Source organism: Phascolarctos cinereus, unplaced genomic scaffold (genome assembly GCF_003287225.1).
Source record: "Phascolarctos cinereus isolate Bilbo 61053 unplaced genomic scaffold, phaCin_HiC Scaffold_3;HRSCAF=262, whole genome shotgun sequence".
Taxonomy (NCBI): domain Eukaryota; kingdom Metazoa; phylum Chordata; class Mammalia; order Diprotodontia; family Phascolarctidae; genus Phascolarctos; species Phascolarctos cinereus.
Genome location: NW_027555736.1, coordinates 238,839,468 through 238,857,986, shown reverse-complemented (window position 1 = coordinate 238,857,986; position 18,519 = coordinate 238,839,468).

The following is an 18,519-nucleotide window of genomic DNA, read 5'->3' as shown; positions in this document are numbered from 1 at the left end:
CTCACTCGAATCCAATTCACTTGCAAGTCATGGCATCACCTTTCTGATGTCATGGTCCTCTTCCAGAAGGAAGGACAAACCACACAACCACACACAACCTCCAACCTGCCTAGAAGTAACTGTAAAAAGTGCCCTCCTGGGTGTAAATCTTGACCTACTTCCTCATTTTTTTTTCACTGAAGGAAACTGGGAGAGCTTCAGATCCTTTGCAAAAATACTAAAATCACATTTTGTTTCATCCAAACCCACTCGAAACTTTGTCTATTATCTGGGTCTTTATTTAGTGTCTGGGGGTATACCACATTGCAAGGCTGGAACTTCTCCAGGATCTTCTTAGCCAATAAGAATCACTCCCTTCCTTGCCCAAGCCTGTGTGGACAGGGAGATAAGAGATGAATAAGCCATCTTTCAGTGTTCCCTGAATAACCAATATGGTAACTCTTTGAGGACATTAACCCTGACTAGACAGTTGCAATTCATCTTAGAAAGAACCAGCATGGAGTCACGGAAAGACAGCTGAACTCGGAGTCTGTGTTCTATTCCTTCATCTAGCCATTCAGCCATTCTGATGTAGTCCCAGGCCAGCCTATACCACAAAAAAAATAATTCTAAAATAACAATGGCTAACATTTATGTCATGTTTTAACATTTGCAAAGCGCTGTACGAATATTAACTCATCTGATCCTCACAACAACCCTGGGGGGGAGGGGAGTAGGTGCTATTATTATCCTCATTTTACAGATGAGAAAACTGAGGCAAACAGAGGTTAAGTCACTTCTCCAGGCAGCATATCTTAAGCAGGATATGAACTCAGGTGTTCTTCTTTCTGATTACTGCATCAGTTTGCTGCTCTCAAGAAGCTTTCATTCTACTAAGGGATACAATATATATTCCCTTTTAAGATAAGGTCTTTCCAGGTTCTCACATGATATCTGGCCACTGAATCTACATGGCTCTGGAGGAGAAAGCGAGGCTGGTGACTTTGCATAGCCCTCCCTCACTCAAATCAAAGTCAACTGCAAATCATGTCATCAGCTCCCCAACATCATGGTCCTCTTCGAGAATGAAGGACAGACCACGCGCAACAATATATATTCAGATAAATAAATACAAAATATTTACAAATAGGAAAAGAAAAACCTAACATAGGAGGGAGCATTTGAGCTGAGCTCTGAGAAGAATCAAGGATTCCAAGAGACAGAAGTGAAGAGGGAGAGCTTCTATGGAAGATGGAAATATCTGTGTAGAGGAAATATCAAATTGTCTAGTTTGACTAAATTGTAAAGTAGAAATGATGTGAAATTCAGGTCACTAGGTGGTATGCTGGATAGAGTGCGAGGCCTGGAGTCAGGAAGACTCATCTTCCTGAGTTCAAATCTGGCCTCTGATACTTCCCAGCTGTGTGACCTTGGGCAAGTCATTTAACCCTGTTTGAAGAAACCTCAGTTTCCTCATCTGTAAAATGAGCTGGAGAAAGAAATGGCAAACCGCTGCACTGTCTTTGCCAAGAAAACCCCAAATAGGGTCATGAAGAGTCAGACATGACTAAAACATGACTGAACAACAACAACGTGGAATTAACCTCAAAAAGCAGGGCAGATCATCAAAAGCTTTAATTCCCAAATACAGGATTTTTGTATTATATGCCACAGGTATTGTAGAGTCGTTGAAGACTCCAAGAGAGTGACACAGTCAGATTTGAGTATCGCCATGAGTTGCACAGAGCACGGTTAGTGCTTCCAGTTGACCATGCAGGTATCTCAAAACTTGTGGAGCTTGGTACCTGGAGATAATAAGGAAGTTCTCTTATTGGCTGCTAAACAATTGGAACTAATAACTCAATAGACCTTTAAAAGCGAATGAGTCCCCTTGGCTTTACTTCTTCCTTCAGCTCTCCAGGTGGCTTCATGTAAGTCTGGGACTTCCAATGAGGGCTGAGGAGTAAGGGCAGCTTACCCTGTCACCAGGGTGGGGGAGGGGGAGGTCCTGGATTCAGCTCCAATCAGCTCTTCCCATTGTTAAATTTTCAATGTGAGAATTTGCACCTCAGCAAACTATATAACAGGGCTTGATTTATTGTTTTGTTAATTTGCTAGACTTAAGAAAGTGATGGAGAAAATGTAGATAATATAATTAAACTTAAAAGTATGTCTTGGGTTCATTTTCCCCTAAGAAAGCCAGTTGTTAAAACTCTTGCTGACTAGCTCAGCACTGCCTGTCTCCCACGCCTATAGCCATGCATCCATGAGCACGTGGCAGCTAATACACGTCCTGGTTCTGAGGTCTGGGCTGCCTTTTCTGTATTGCTTACTGTTCTTCAGTAAATGATTATCAGTCCTGCTGAGGTCAAGAATCTCAGAGGTCCTGGGTGCTTAGTTGGAACAGACTGGTGAGAAGGATAAAAGTCTCTGGAAATTATTCTATAGCTCTTGGAACAGATGGTCATCAATAAGAGTGAGCCCAAACCCTAGTCCAGATTGCCAGAATATAGCTACCACTGGGGTCTATGGGGAGGGGAAGAAGTAAGGTGGAACTGAGGTGAACTGTAAAATGCCCACTCAGCAATACTATAAAATGTTTTCCATTATACTGAGGTTTAAACATTAATCTCCTGGCAGAGAGTATAATAGTAGTTAAAAGTTACCAAATACTGTTTTAAAGTTGTTTTGTCTGTACATCAAGGAGTGCTTTGTGTTTAACATTACTTTTATGAAGAGGAAATAAATGACTGTCCCGTACTTGATACCTTTGCCACACCCTTCAATGCTGGGGAGGCCCTAGGCGTGAGCCAAAACTTAAACTGTATATAAGTCATCCCTGCTGTTTTGAGTGCAATTCAACAAAGGTGCACTGAAGCACATTCTCTCCAAGTAAGGTAACAATTTATTAATAGGACATGAACCTATTAATAAAAGGGTCAATGATTTGCCTTGATTTATGCCAAAGACCCAGAAAGGAAGACTTAACTCTTTTTTATAAGGTTAGAACAAAGAACAGAACAAGGTAGGTGACATCATAGGGTTGAAGACAACATAATTGGCTATACCACTGAGTGTGGGGAGCAATATGATTGGTTAGAAGTTGGAAATGAGAGTCTAGCAACAACCCTCTCCTTCCCTCCTATGACTAAGAAGTGTTCATTGTTTGAGTTCACCTGCAAGGTTAAAAGATAATGGGCCAGACATCTTTGGATGGCAAACCAGACATCCCTGAAGGATAGCTTGGTAGTGTAAAGCTACTAGACCAGACTCCCTGGTGTCCATTCACATTATTTAATGATAGCAGATTTCCTTAAGGCAAAAACAGAACAGTGATTTAAAAAAAAGTGGATTTCTAAAGTTAACCCATTACAGGCACCTGAATTTCTGCACCAAGTTCAGAGACAAAGGACCATGACTTAGTCAGTTACAGGACAAAATCAACTAATTGTAAATAGCATCAATAAAAAAATTATACAGAATCAATTTAATCTTCTCACTGGGACACTAGAGTGAGGGATGTAATGAGCCAAAGTATGTCAGAAAATGAGTCTGACCTATCTTTCAGGTAGTCAGGCTCCCCCAGGATTGAATCTTGTATATGAACTACGCATATGACTCCAGAATAAACGAGTTCCTTGGAGGAAAGGGCATGGGTGCAGCATAAAAGTCTCAGCAATAAGCTTTAAGAATATTTATTTAACAGGTATGGGGATGATGGCGTTCAGAGGAAGAGACTGGAAGAAGGGAGAGCATTAGGAAGCTATTGCATGTTAACACCTTGATTTACCAAAAATACCCCTGGGTTTTCAGGAATGAGTACGGGGAAATCATTCTGTTATATTTTGTATAATAGCCAATATTTTCATTATCACTATTATTTTTATTAAAGTATTGAAGTGATGACACGATGATTGCATTCAGTCAATAAATACAATGCTTCAGTATTAGGAATGCCTAGAAAAACATGGGTAATGCAGAAATAAGATTTGCATGACTTCATACATATAATGGGTATCACATTTCCGTTCTTCACAATGAATGAGGGAAGAGTGTAGAGAGAGAATTAGGACCTGAAAATGATTTTTTTTTAAAAAGTAATGCCTAGAAGATGTTTATTAATTGGTTGATTGATACAAGGGGATTACCATTATACTAACTGCTTTGCCACTGGCATCCAACCTTTTGATGCAGTATATAGATCATTTCTTTTCTAGGCTGCTTCTAGATAGGAAATGTGACAATATATTCCTGATACATGGGAAGATAACAGTGTCATAAATATAAAGTCATGTCTTTACATTGAGATTTTTCTAAAATGCAAATAAAACGCGCAAAAAAACCCATTATTTAGAACTTGCATTCAGATTTTGGTCAAAAACCAAAGACTATATTAAGACAAATATGTTATTCTCATTCTCTTTTTTTGCTTTTTTTGGTGAGGCGATTGGGGTTAAGTGACTTGCCCAAGTGTTAGTGTCTGAGGCTGGATTTGAGCTCAGGTCTTCCTGACTCCAAGGCCAGAGCTCTATTCACTGCATCACCTAGCTGTCCCCAAATATGTTATTCTCAATAGAGCCAAGTGAAGGATTCTTGGGGGAATGCAGATAAGGGGAGAAGGGACATAGAGGGGAAAGAGGGTGGAGAAGAACCCAGAAGGAGAAGGTAAAGACAACAGAAGGAGCACATTTACTGTGTGACCTTTAGCAAGTCATTTCACTGGGCCTTAGTTTTCTCATAGGGAAAATGGGAGTAATAAAATGTATACCGCTTGACTTAAGGGTTTCCATGATTATCAATGAAATTATCTAAAGTGCTTTGTAAATGTAAGAAAGATGTAACTATAAGCTCTGTTTATCATCATCATCATCATTATTATTATTGTTACATATTGTACCTAATAAAAACTGGCTAGGACACTTTTTGCCACAGGTGTTTACAGTGTTACAGAAGATGTTCTATATAAAGTCCTAACAAAAGAGTAAGTTCCTGTTGTGATGAGGTTCTACAAATATTCCTTTTTGCAGATGAGACTGTACTATTTCCAGGTCCTGGAACATCAAAGTCTCTTGGTGAAATTAACACCAAGATGAGAGAAATTTGTTGACCCAGCACATTGGGAAACAGTCTAGCAGAGAATATTGTGCATTGTAGGTGCAAACATTTGTGTTTGTTTAATGTTCATACTACATTTTCCTTTTTTCCAAGGAACACATCCTCGGTTCTACTAGTTATCTCCTGGAATTGGTTTTAAACAGAAATTTCACCCTCTTACCGTATAGTTCCCTAAAGCTACAAAATAAGGTTAATGTTACTTAATAAGTTAAAAGCAAACAGTATTTAAGAGATCATAGGATTATAGGTTTAAAGTTGGAAGAGACTTTCAAAATCATCTACACTCCCCTCCTTTTATAGATAAAGAAATTGAGTCCCAAAGAGGCTGACTTGCCCAAAGTCACAAAGACAGTAGAAAGGAGGGATGGGATTTGAACCAGGGTGCTCAGTCTCCAACATCATTGGCCTGTCTGCTGCGCTATGATTTAAACATCAGCTTTTAAAAATAATTTAAAATTACTCTTGCCAAAGATAGTATCCAGCTGTTTCTTTCAGTATTTCAGACTCAGTTTAATTCCTAATTACTCCACAGGCGCTCATTGGAAGAAGCATAAAATATGTAATTGATAATGATGTTGTACTTCACAGTAAAATATTACCTTAGGTAAAAATAAATATTAGTACCAAGTAGCTGCCAACAGGAAGGCAATTTAAGTTGTTTTTCATCAGAAGATATGGGATTTATGTGAAAACCAGAATTACAGGAGACTCCTAGCTCTAGGAGGGGATAGGTATTAAAGGTGTCTATAAGCAGGAAGAATACTTACTTTATGCTAATCCCCTCTGGGTTTTTTGTGTTCCAGTCAAACAGTATCTTCCCCAAGTACATACCACAGTCTCTTACCTCCACCTTTTTGTTCACACTGTATTCTAAGCTTGGAACGTCATCTCCCCAATCTCTACCTGTTGAAATGTTAGCCAGCTTCTATGATCCAAGTAAAATGCCGCATTGTACTTGAACTCTGGAGGCAGGGCCTGAAATCAGGAAGACTCACCTTCCTGAATTCAAATCTGGTGTCAGACACTAGTAAGCTAGTGAGCTGTGACCCTGAGCAAGTCATTTACCCCTGTTGGCCTCAGTTTCCCTCATTTATAAAATGAGCTAAAGAAGGATATGGCAAACCACTCCAATATCTCAGCCAAGAAAACCCCAACTGGCGTCACAAAGAGTTGAACATGACTGAAACCACGGAACAACAACAAAACTTGAAGTCTGAGAATACACACCCTGTTCCCTGTCCGTCTCCCTGGCCTTACGGAGTCTTTCTTTGGATGTTCTTTATACCTTATTAGCACGTTTTAATGCATGCATCACATTCTATTATAGCCAGTGTAACCACTCTTGAACACTATTCTAGGTCCCGGAAACACTGAATATATATTGGTGGCCACTAAAAAACATAATTCATAAGCTCCAATTATATATTTATTTTACCCACCAACTAGAGGACACATTACTTCAAAAAACATTTAAATCAACAATGTAACAAAAAACTAGAAGACCCCCTCTTATACTCAGTGGGTACTCTTTCTTACAGGGTACCATGCCACCGGTATGTGAGGAGAAACAGGAGATGTATATAAGCAAGGAACACATGGAATGTCGCATGTGGGGAAAATGTGCTGGGCCTTGGAATATGTATAGTCATGACAACTCATGCTTCTGATGTCGTGGAGCTATTGATGTCCAGTGGCAACGTCATCATGGGAGCTGCTTTCTCCATTGATTTGGAGAGTCTTGTGGTCCTCTGTTCTCCCTGTGGGCTGTCTCCTTTGATCATTTATACCGCTGCTTTTCTTGGCTCAGGATTTCAGTATTTCAATGGCTGCTCTTTGCTAACATTCACTGATCTTGGCCACTTTGTGGCTTTTGAGCTGTCATTTCCTTAGCTCCAAAGCTCAAGGGAGGGCTTGCTTTAGCTTTTTTATAATCACATTATATAATTAGTGTAAAGTGCTTTGCAAACCTTAAAGTGCTATATAAATGTTAGTGATGATGATGTTGACGATGACGAGGAGGAGGAGGAGGAGAAGGGTCCAAACCCCAGTCACTAGTTGGAAAAGCCTTAAGGATTTTTAAAAGTCTGTTTTCTGAATTCTTTTTCTCTTTACTGTTCCTTCAGTTCAAATTTTTATTTGAGTTGTGGTCTGAAATGTCCTTAAATTTTTTCCTTTCCCTGGTTCACTTGTCTGAGTTTCCATTGTAGGGACTCCATTTAGCAAAACTACAAAGGATTTGGGTAGCACAGGGATGAGGAGATTCCTTTCAAATCCCCTTTAATGTTCCTGTTTGCTGTACAAATTAACTCAAGAGTAAGACCAAAAAGGCCTAGTTGGAACCACTGGAATTTGTGACTTCTGTCTTGCTTTATGCCAACAACCAATGTCACTATATTCCCTGTGCTGTTTAATATTTCCCCTAGTGACTAGTATAGTGTTTTATGTGCAATTAACAACAAATATTTATCTAATTAACAAAACTGAATTCCCACTTAAAAAAAGATGGAAAGAGAGGGGCTAAGGGAAACCACAAATCATTAGGACTAGGAGTCTGACCAATATTGGAATTTTTTCTCTTTTGCCTTCTTTTTTTCTCTCTTTTTCTGCTGCCAGTACTGATGAGAATACAGTAATAACAAGGATGGTAGAGAAGAAAGGATGTATCCTGAAAACATCTTAAATGCTTAAGAATAATGAAGTCTAAAACAGCAGTTTTTAAAGCTAACATTGTGTCAGGCTATGGAACTGTCTTTGATCTCTGAACTAAAAAAACAAACATTTTATGATTAAAGACCAGGCTACTATACACGAATAATACCGGGCGAGGTTATCTCTAACTAGCTCCTGGAAATCAATTGCTAAATTTCCATTGTGAGCATTTACACTTCAGAGATCAGTAATAACTAGAAACCAAGAACTGATTTATTGTTCTGTTGTTTGTCTACACTTAAGAAAGTAATGGAGAAAATGTAGATCAAGCTTAAAAGCATGTCATGTACACATTTTCCCCCTGGAGAGCACCAGCATTGTAAAAAAATACAATTCTGACCAGCATCCTCTGGGCTTCTCTCATGTATACATAAAGCTGAGATCTTTTGTAACATTTTTTCTCCTTGTAACTCTGGCAAGTTACATAGAGACCAGACAAGTGTAAAAGGCAATGACGGGAGAATTTGTAGTGGCCGAAGTTCTCTATGGTATTTTGTTTTATACATTATTTGGTTTTAAGCAGTAGGGTTTGAGGAACACCAAAGAATTTTAAAGAATTTGTAATCACTACATGCAAAAGAATGAACCTCCCAAAAGCACCTTTTCTACTTGTCCTTATTTGAAATTGAAATTATGTTGAGCACAAACAAAAACCAGTCTATTTCCAACCATTTTCTTCCTAGTTAGACAATCCTTAATGCTTCCTTTCATCACTCTCTCTTTAGAAGCAGCTGGATATGCCCTTTGCAGACTGTGGAAAATTTACAGAATGTAATCCACAAGCAATTGTGTCCAGGTTCCACCATTTATTTAGCTGCATGAACCCAGGCAAATGACTTTATCTCTATGAGCCTTTTTTCTTATTTATAAAGTGGAGATAATAATAATTGTAACATTTCAGAGGGCTATTATGATGACCAAATAAAATAAAGGATGTAAAAAGCTTTGTACAAAAAAAATATAAATGCCAGTTATTTTTCAGAACAGAAAGTAAAGTCATTCCAACAACTTGTCTCAGGGAAAACAATTTATCTTTTACAATCTGGGCAGTTCCCCCTTTCATTCTGTATTCAGAAAACCAAGGACTGACAAAGAATGGCCATAGGATAAAGTTGGTAACACAGATGGAAACACATGATTGAGAAGAAAATATTTTTTTTTCTAAAGAGCAATGGAGGACTCCTCAATGTTATGGTATGGTTTTAAATAAATGTATTTTTTTTCTTCATTCTGATTTCTCCCTACTTCCCCTGTTTCAAGTAACTTCATTAGGATGTCAACCTATTTACTGTTTCATTCATAAGCTTCCCTGAGTGTCTGCCATTGCCCAGGAGGCTCTGAATCTTCCTGTCATACAACCAAATGTTGGGATGGCTATGCTCCACAGCCAGAGTCTAACCACTGGGCATACCTGGCTCATATTCTCAAAACCTGGAGTCGTTTTAGAAACTACTAGACCTACCCAGAGAAGGTAGGGGGTACTAAAACTTCAGTGGACTAGTGGATTCCTATTAAAATTGTCTCCATCTTGGGTTAAAGCAGCCCTCAAGGAAAGATGGCCACCATGCCTAAGGTCAATCTCCATTACCTCAAACAAGCAAAAAATACAGCAAGTAGAGTAAGATAACAAAAAAATAGAGGGGAAAAAAGATCTTCGCAGGGCAAAAAATACCATGCAGAAAAATTAAAAGAACAACTAAAAAATGAGCAAGAAAAAAAGGCCCCAGTACAATAAATAAACATTATGGAGTAAAAGATAGAATGATCAAGTCTCTAAAAGGAAAGAACAATACAAAAGCCCGATAACAAGACATCCAGAAGCAAGCAATCAACCAATAAATATTTATTAAGCACCTGCTTGGTGTTTAATAAAGGAAAAGCAACGTGGTGTTATGAACAGAGAGCTGGCCTTGAAGGCAGGAAGAACTGGGTTCAAGTTCCATGTCTGATATAAATTGGCTTTGTGACCCTAGGCAAGTAGCTTAGGCTCTCAGTGCTCTAGGCAATTCTCTAAGACTATACATTGCACAGAAGGTGCCAACCTGTCTTAGTAAAATTGATAGTTTCCTATACTGATGAAATCCCTGGTCTAAAATCTCTCCCTTTCCCTATCCTTATCCCTGCAATGTGTTAGATGTTGAGGATATGAAGGTAAAAAGGGGGGAAAAAATCTCTACTCTCAAGGAGATCACATTCCACCATGGAGGACAATGAATACATATTTAAGTGTTACAGTTATCTGGACAGGTTCCCATAAATTTCTCCTGCAGGTGTAAGGAAGTAGTATAAACCTTCACTGAAAATTGCATCCTTTCACTTTTCTTAGCTTTAAGATAGAAGGAATTTCGAACAATTTAGAGGACTGGATAGGATGAGGAAATCCCAATGGAAGTCTGAACTAGCGTGGAGGAGGAATGTAGAATAAAGTAGTAAGAAAGGGAAGCAGAGCTAAGTAGTGGGAGAGTCAGAGGGCTGCCCTGGTGATCAGGAGTGAGAACTAAGTGTTGAAGTCAGAAACAGCCTGGCTGGGCTGCCCACTTGAAGACAAAAGATGGACAATCTTTGCCGAAAAGCGTTCACCCCTTGGCAAGAACTTTGAGGAAGCTCCACAAACTTTGCTGTTTCTTATGTCCTCCCCCTCAGCATGCTTATTTCTTATAAGGCATTCTTTTATGATTTGTTTCTTTTTTATGTTCTAAGATATTCCCTTATACTGATCACTCTTTTTCCACATTAAATTATGATCAACCAGGAATATTGTGTCTTGTCTGGTTGTATTTTAATTATTTAGTTAGCTTTTGCTTCCAGAGAGTACAAATGGAAGCTTTTGGCTATTTACCCACACAGAATTTAACTAACTGGGAAGTTTCTTTTTCAATATGGTAACTGGAATAAACCTGGGGGAATGACAAGATGTTATTTTGTTTTATTAATAATTCAATAATGTTCTCAAAAGCAGAATTTTTAAATGGAACTTGGAATTTTTCCTTCTGACCCCCTGACCCATGGGAGTGTCATTTACTATAGTAGCTAGAGTAGGCTACTTTGAATGTAGATGCCTGAGTCTAGACAGTTCACATCCCTTACTTTTCAAAAGAAGGGAAGAGGAAATAAAGTAGAAACCAAAGGGAAATCCCTACCTTACCTAGGGTCAGTGGAAAGAGATAGTCATGGTCTGAGGGATTCCATTCTGTCCCTTTCCCTAGAAAGATGAGGGGTTGAAGTGTGAGTTCCAGCTAGCCAACTTGGTCCTTGACATACCATTTGCTGGTTTCATAAATATCAACAAAATATAATTAAATGTAGTACCCCTTTTTGCTCCTCCAGTTTAAAACAACCTTAAGGCTTCCTTAAGGAATGACTATGCCAGGTTCAAGATATTCTGTAAATATGAATTCCTAAATTATAGTTCATGAGACACCTTTAAGTGAGAAACTAAACTGTCTTGAATGAAAATTCCTTTAATGGGTCCCTTCAGCTTGTAGGTCACCCTACGATTTTTCCAGTAGAAACTTGGAACACATAGAGTATTCCAAAAAGAGCTCCGAATGGAGCTAGAGCCCCAGTAGCACTGCTGCTATGGCTATTCTCCCAAAGACAACAAAGAAGAGGGAAAATGCCCATGTTTAACCAAAAGATTTCTATCAGCTCTTTTGGGGGTAGCAAAGAATTGGAAACTAAGACGCTCACCAATTGGAAAATGGCTGAACAAATCACGGTAGATGAATGTAACTAACTACTGCTATTGTTCATCCTCCTTTCCCTTTTCTTTTTTATTTTTTAATGTGAGGCATTTGGGGTTAGGTGACTTGCCCAGAGCCACACACCTAGTTGAGTGTTATTTCTCTGAGGTCAGATTTGAACTCAGATCCTCCTGACTCCAGGGCCAGTGCTCCATCCACTGCACCACCTAGCTGTCCCTCATCCTCCATTTTCAAAGAGGACCAATGATATCACAGGATGAACTGGATTTAAATGAGGCAGAGTTGCACAAAGTAGTCAGCCTTATTCTTCCAGAGTCATTGAAGTCCTGTGGCGAGACAAAATAGGACAAGCGGCAATGACCTGGGATGCAGTGGGCGACCTTGGCATCTTCAAATGTCTGACCAAATCCAAGCACTCCATAGTGCCTGCTTCAGCCACCTTCATGGCTGTAGGAATAAATTGTTTTCATCTACCCATTCTACCAGAGTAAGTCTTCATGTACTCGGGATAGACGCCATCCAACTTCATTGACAGGTTTGAACCAGAGTGTAGCTGCTGACCATGCTCCAGCTTCTTGGAACTGATGGGGATGGGAATTGAACCCATAAAAGTAAAAGACCATGTCTTTGGGATCTAGACCCCAAAAAGGAAAAGCCTTGGACTTTCCCACATTGCCCAGGTCCCTGGCATTTGCCTGGGGTAACAGGCCCTTTCCAGTTAATTAACTGTCTTTGTATTGTGGCTTTGACCCTGCCCCAATCTTCAATTCTGTTACCTCTGACCTAGCCCAACTTTCACTGTCTGTTACCTCCCTCCTGCCATTTCCTACCCTTAATCCTATCTAGACTCCAGTCTCCAGGTCTCTGGAGTTCATGGTCTTTCTCTGTTACCTCACAGTCATTATTTGGCCACTCTTAGATCCCTCCCACAGTCTTTCTGTACGTGAGATTCATTGTGGCCTCCATTAAGGTGCTCAGATTCTTAAAATCTGGCCAATGGCTCAGCAGAAGACAACTTCTTAAACAAGAAGGCAGAACAAAGGGGCCATGAAATGAATGAAAGCCTGAGGCCCTTTAAAATGCCTGAAGCCAGAGCCTTAGTAAGTGAGAAATCACCAGGCAATGCTTACAGATCTCAGGGCCCCCATTTCTCATTAGAGTGATCTCCAATATCCTATCAGTCATAGTGGGGAATAAAGCCACCTCCTGGTAGATGACAGGAGATGGATATAGAGACATACCTTGGCAGCCTGTGCTGAGGGCCACTGGGAGGCCTTAAATCAGCAGGATTTTTGCTATTCCAATACCATACAAAGAGATTAAAGAGACAGACAGGAGGTAGAGATGCCCAAGGACTCTTGAAAAAGCCTGAAGCCAGTATGATCTCACATCTAGTGGAAGCCTGTCAAAGTTGCAGCATGGAACAGGGCCCATTCTTGGCTTCATGGTGTGTAAGGAGATGGAAACAGAAAGAAGTGTGAGAGCAGCACTCATGTTGGGCAGGATGCCACGGATAGAGGCAGAAGCTGACCTGATCTCAGATCTGGGCCCATCTCCCACTCTTAGGTAGAAGAGGTCAGGAAGAGTATCAGGAACCAGCTATCATAACCACAACTGATTTAGAGCATTTTTATATAACTACAGATAGCTTTGATTTCTTCTTCTGAAAACTGCCTGTTTATATCCTTTGACCATTTATCAATTGGAGAATGGCCCTTACTTTTATAAATTTGACTCAGTTCTATACTCAGTATATATTTGAGAAAAAAAGCCTTTATCAGAGAAACTTGCTATAATATTTTTTGATATTACTTCATTGTCTATGGCATCTTTTAACAAAATGTAGTTTACCTGATTATGTCTGTTAATTAGGTCTATTTTTGCTTCTGCTTTGTCTGGGATCATGATTGCTACCCCTGACTTTTTTACTTTAGCTGAAGCACATTAGTCCTTTGTTTTAACTCTGTGTGTATGTGTCTTTCTGTTTCAAGTGTGTCTCTTGTAAACAACATATTCTGGTTTCTAATCCATTTTGCTATCTGTTTCCATTTTATGGGTGAGCTCATCCCATTCACATTTACAGTTATGATTACTAACTGTGTGTTTCCCTCCATCCCATTATTTTCTTTTTCTTCCCCTCTCTCTTTTTATCCTGTCCCTCCTCAAAAGTCTATTTTGCTTCTAACCACTGCCTGCCTTAATTTGCCCTCCCTTTTATCATCTTGTTCCCTTTCACTTATTCTCTTCCCCTCCTATTTCTCTGTCAGGTAAGTTTTACTTCTATACACAACTGAGTGTGTGTATATATATTCTTCCCTTTTTGAAACAATTTTGATGAAAGTGACGTTCAAGCATCACTCCACATTTCCCCCATCATAAAAACTCTTCCTCATGCACCTATTTTATGTGAGAAAATTTTCTGCATTCTACCTCTCCTTCCTTTCTTCTCCCAGTGCATTCCTCTTTCTCACCCCTTCATTTTCTCTTCTTTTGGAGATTATTGCAACATAATCAACTCATGTTCATGCCTTCTCTCTATGTTAACTTTTTTTTTAGCTGTCCTAATAAAGTTCTTAGGAGTTACATGTATCATCTTCCCATATAGAAATCTATTGAGCCTTTTATGACTCTTTTATATTGCTTTTTATGCTTCTCTTAAGTCTTCTGCTTGAATGTCAAATTTTCTAATGAGCTCAAGTCATTTTTTTCATTGAAAGTCTTTTATTTCATTATATATCCATTTTTCCCCCTGAAAATTACACAGTTTTTTTTTTACTACATAGGTTGGTCTTGCCTATAATCCTACTTCCTTTGCCTTCCAGAATATCAAATTCTAAGCCTTCTCCTCCTTTAACCTGGAAACCATTAAATCTTGTATGATTCTGACTGTGGATCCATGATATTTGAATTGTTTCTTTCTGGCTGCTTGAAGTATTTTCTCTTTGATCTGGGAGCTCTGGAATTGGGCTGTGTTGTTCCTGGGACTTTTCAGTTTAGAATTTGTTTCAGGAAGTGATTGGTGGATTTTTTTAAAAAAAAATTTCTATTTTACCCATCAGATCTAAAATAGTGAGGCAGTTTTCCTTGATAATTTCTTGAAATACGATGTCAGAGTTCTTTCTTTAATCATGGCTTTCAGGTAGTCCAATAATTCTTAAATTATCTCTTCATCTATTTCTTAGGTCAGTTGTTTTTTTTTTCCAATGAGATATTTTACATTTTCTTCTTTTTTTTATTCTTTTGACTTTGTTTTATTGTTTCTTGTTGTCTCATAAAGTCTCACGAGCTTTCACTTGCCCAATGCTAACTTTTAAGGAATTATTTTCTTCATTGAGCTTTCATACTTCCTTTTCCATTTCGCCAATTCTACTTTCAAAGAAATTCTTTTCTTCAGTCAATTTTTATGTCTCTTTTACTAGTAAGCCAATTCTGTTTTTTAAGGTATTATTTTCTTCAGCATTTTTGGTGACTCTTTTTCCAAGCTGTTAATTCTTTATTCATAATTTTCTTGCATCACTCTCATTTCTTTCCCCAATTTTTCCTCTGCCATCTTATCTCTTTCTTTAACTCTTCCATGAATTTTTGTTGGGCTTGGGTCCAATTAACATTTTTCTTTATGGCTTTTTTTGGCTAGCTGTTTTTATATTGTCATTTTCTTTTGAGTTTATGTTTTGGTCTTACCTGACACTATAATAGCCTTTTTGATCAATTTATTTTTCTTGGTTTTTAAAAGAATTTTTTAAAAAAGAATTTAAAAGAATATTTTATTTAAAAGAATAATTTTTTCTAAATTACATGTAAAACAATTTTAACATTCTTTTTTTATAATTTTTGAGTTCCAAATTTCTTTCCTTCCTCCCTTTTCCCCTCCTTGAAAAGGCAAGAATTTTGATCTAGATTATACGTATGCAATCCTGCAAAATATATTCCATATTGGCCACATTGCTAAAGAAAACAGGGACAAAAAAAAATCCAAGAAAAATAAAGTAAAAAAATATGCTTCAATCTGGATTCAGCTTCCATCAGTTCTTTCTCTGGAGGTAGATAGCATTTTTCATCATGAGTCCTTTGGAATTGTCTTGGATCCTTGTATTGCTGAGAATAGCTAAGTCATTCATAGTTGATCATCATGCAATATTGTTGTTACTGTTTATAATAATCCCTTGGCTTTGCTTACTTCATTTTGTACCAGTTCATTTATGTCTCCCCAGGCTTTTCTGAAATTATCTTCTTCATCATTTCTTATAGCATAATAATACTCTATCACAACCATATACTACAACTTGTTCAGCCTTTCTCCAGTTGATGAGCATCTCCATAGTTTCCAATTCTTTGCCACCATTAAAAGGGCTGCCATAAATATTTTTTATGTATAGGACCTTTTTTCTTGATCTCCTTTAGTAGTGGTATTGATAGGTTAAAGGGTATGCAGAATTTCATAGCCTTTCAGGCATAGTTCCAAATCGCTCTCCAAAATGGTTGGATTGGTTCACAATTGTACCAAGAGTGCATGAGTGTCTCAATTTTTCAAAATCTCCAAAATTTGTTGTTTACCTTTTCTGCCATATTAGCCAGTCTTATAGGTATGAGGTGGTACCTCAGAATTGTTTTAATTTGCATTTATTTAATCAATAGTGATTTAGAGCATTTTTATATTACTATACATAGTTTTTCTTCTTCTGAAAACTGTCTGGTCATATACTTTGATTATTTGTCTTTTGAGGAATGACTTGTATTCCTATAAATTTGACTCAGTTCTCTATATGTTTGAAAAAATATCTGAGAAACTTGCTGTAAATCCCCCCCAATTTCCTGATTTTTCACTAACTTTGCTGCATTGGTTTTATTTGTGTAAAATATTTTAATTTCGTATAATCAAAATTGCCCATTTTATATCTTATAATGTTCTCTATCTCTTGTTTGGTCATAAATTCTTTCCTTATCCATTGATCTGACAGGTAAAGTATTCCATACTCCCTAATTCGCTTATGATATCACCTTTTATTTCTAAATTATGTATCCTTTTTGACCTCATCTTGGTATATGGTGCCAAATGTTGTTCTATACCTAATTTCTGCCAAACAGCTCTCCAGTTTTTCCAGTGATTTTTGTGAAATAGTGAATTCTTTTCTCAAATGCTTGGATCTTTGCATTTATCAAATACTAGATTACTTAATATGATCATTTACTACTACGGATTGTGTACCTCATCTATTCCACTGATCCACCACTCTATTTCTTAGCCAGTAACAGATTGTTTGTTGATTACTGTTTTGTAATGCAGTTTGAGATCTAGTACTGCCACGTCACATTTTTTTCATTGATTTTCTTGATATTCTTGACTTTTTGTTCCTCCAGATGAATTTTGCTATTATTTTTTCTACCTCTATAAAATAAAATTTAGGATGTTTGATTAAGATTACACTGAATAAGTAATAAATTTAGGTAAAATTGTCATTTTTATTTTATTGGCTCGGCCAACCCATGAGCAATTAATATTTCTTCAATTGTTTAGATCTGACTTTATTTTTGTGAAAAGTATTTTGTAACTGTGTTCATATAATTCCTGGGTTTGTCTTGACAAGTGGACTTCCAAGTATTTTATACTGTCTGCAATGATTTTAAATGGAATTTCTCTTTCTATATCCTGCTACTGGACTTTTTTAGTAATACATAGAAATGCTGATGATTTATGTAGGTTTATCTTATATCCTGCAACTTTGCTGAAATTGTTAATTATTTCAAGTAGTTTTTTAGTTGATTCTCTAGTGTTCTCTAAGTATACCATCATACTATCTACAAAGAATAATAATTTTGTTTCTTCATAAATTTGACTTCTTTTTCTTCTCTTATTGCTATTGCCAGCATTTCTAATACAATATTGAATAATAGCAGTGATAACGGGCATCCTTGCTTCACTGTTAATCTTATTGGGAAGACTTCTAACTTATTTCCATTACAGATAATGCTTGCTGATAGTTTTAGACAGATATTATTTATTGTTTTAAGGAAAGCATCATTTATTCCTATGCTTTCTAGAGTTTTTTTTTAAAGTAAGAATGAGTGTTACATTTTATAAAATACTTTGTCTATGTCTATTAAGATAATCATCTGATTTTTGTTGCTTTTGTTAACATGGTCAATTATGCTGATACATTTCCTACTATTAAACTAGCCTTGCATTCCTGGCCTAAATCCCACCTGCTCATAGTATATGATCTTTGTGATATATTGCTGTAATCTCTTACTAGTATTTTATTTAAATTTTTGGATCAATTTTCATTACAGAAATTGATACATAAAATTTTCTTTCCCTGTTTTGGCTTTTCTTGGTTTAGGTATTTGCACCATATCTGTATTGTAGAAGAAATTGGTAGGATTCCTACTTTGCCTGTTTTTCAAAATAGTTTATCTGATATCTGAATTAATGTTCTTTAAATGTTTGGTAGAATTCACTTGTTAATCCATTTGGCCCTGGAGATTTTTTTCTTAGGGGCCTTGTTTATAGCTTAGCCTATTTCTTGACTTTGAACTTAATGTTAAAGTTGGGTTCTGCTCACTGTGGGGTGAGTAGGCACTGTCCCAAGCTTCAGGCTTTTTTGTGCTGCTATTTTCAGAGCTAGTTCTGGAGGTCTGCAAATTTTTTGATGTGTCCAGGGTGGTGTGATACTACAAGAGGTGTGTCTGCTCTCTGATCTTTACCAAGGAAAGGTGCCCGGTCCCCTGCAACCATAATTATTAGCAATTCTATTTGCTTTGGAACTGTGATGACGGCCTCCTGCTTCCTTGACTGACCAGCAATGCTCCTCTCTGTCCTAGAACTGTGACCCAGAAATGCATAAGGGCAATAAAATTTCCAATTAGCACCAGTTGCTAGTAACCAGTGCCAGCAAAGGGTCCCCTGTAATCTCTTTCTGAACAGTTTTCTGACCAACTTAGTATCTCTGGGCCAAAATACAATTATCAAATTATTTTTAAAACTTTAAGAACTACTGACCTAGCAGCAACCTGA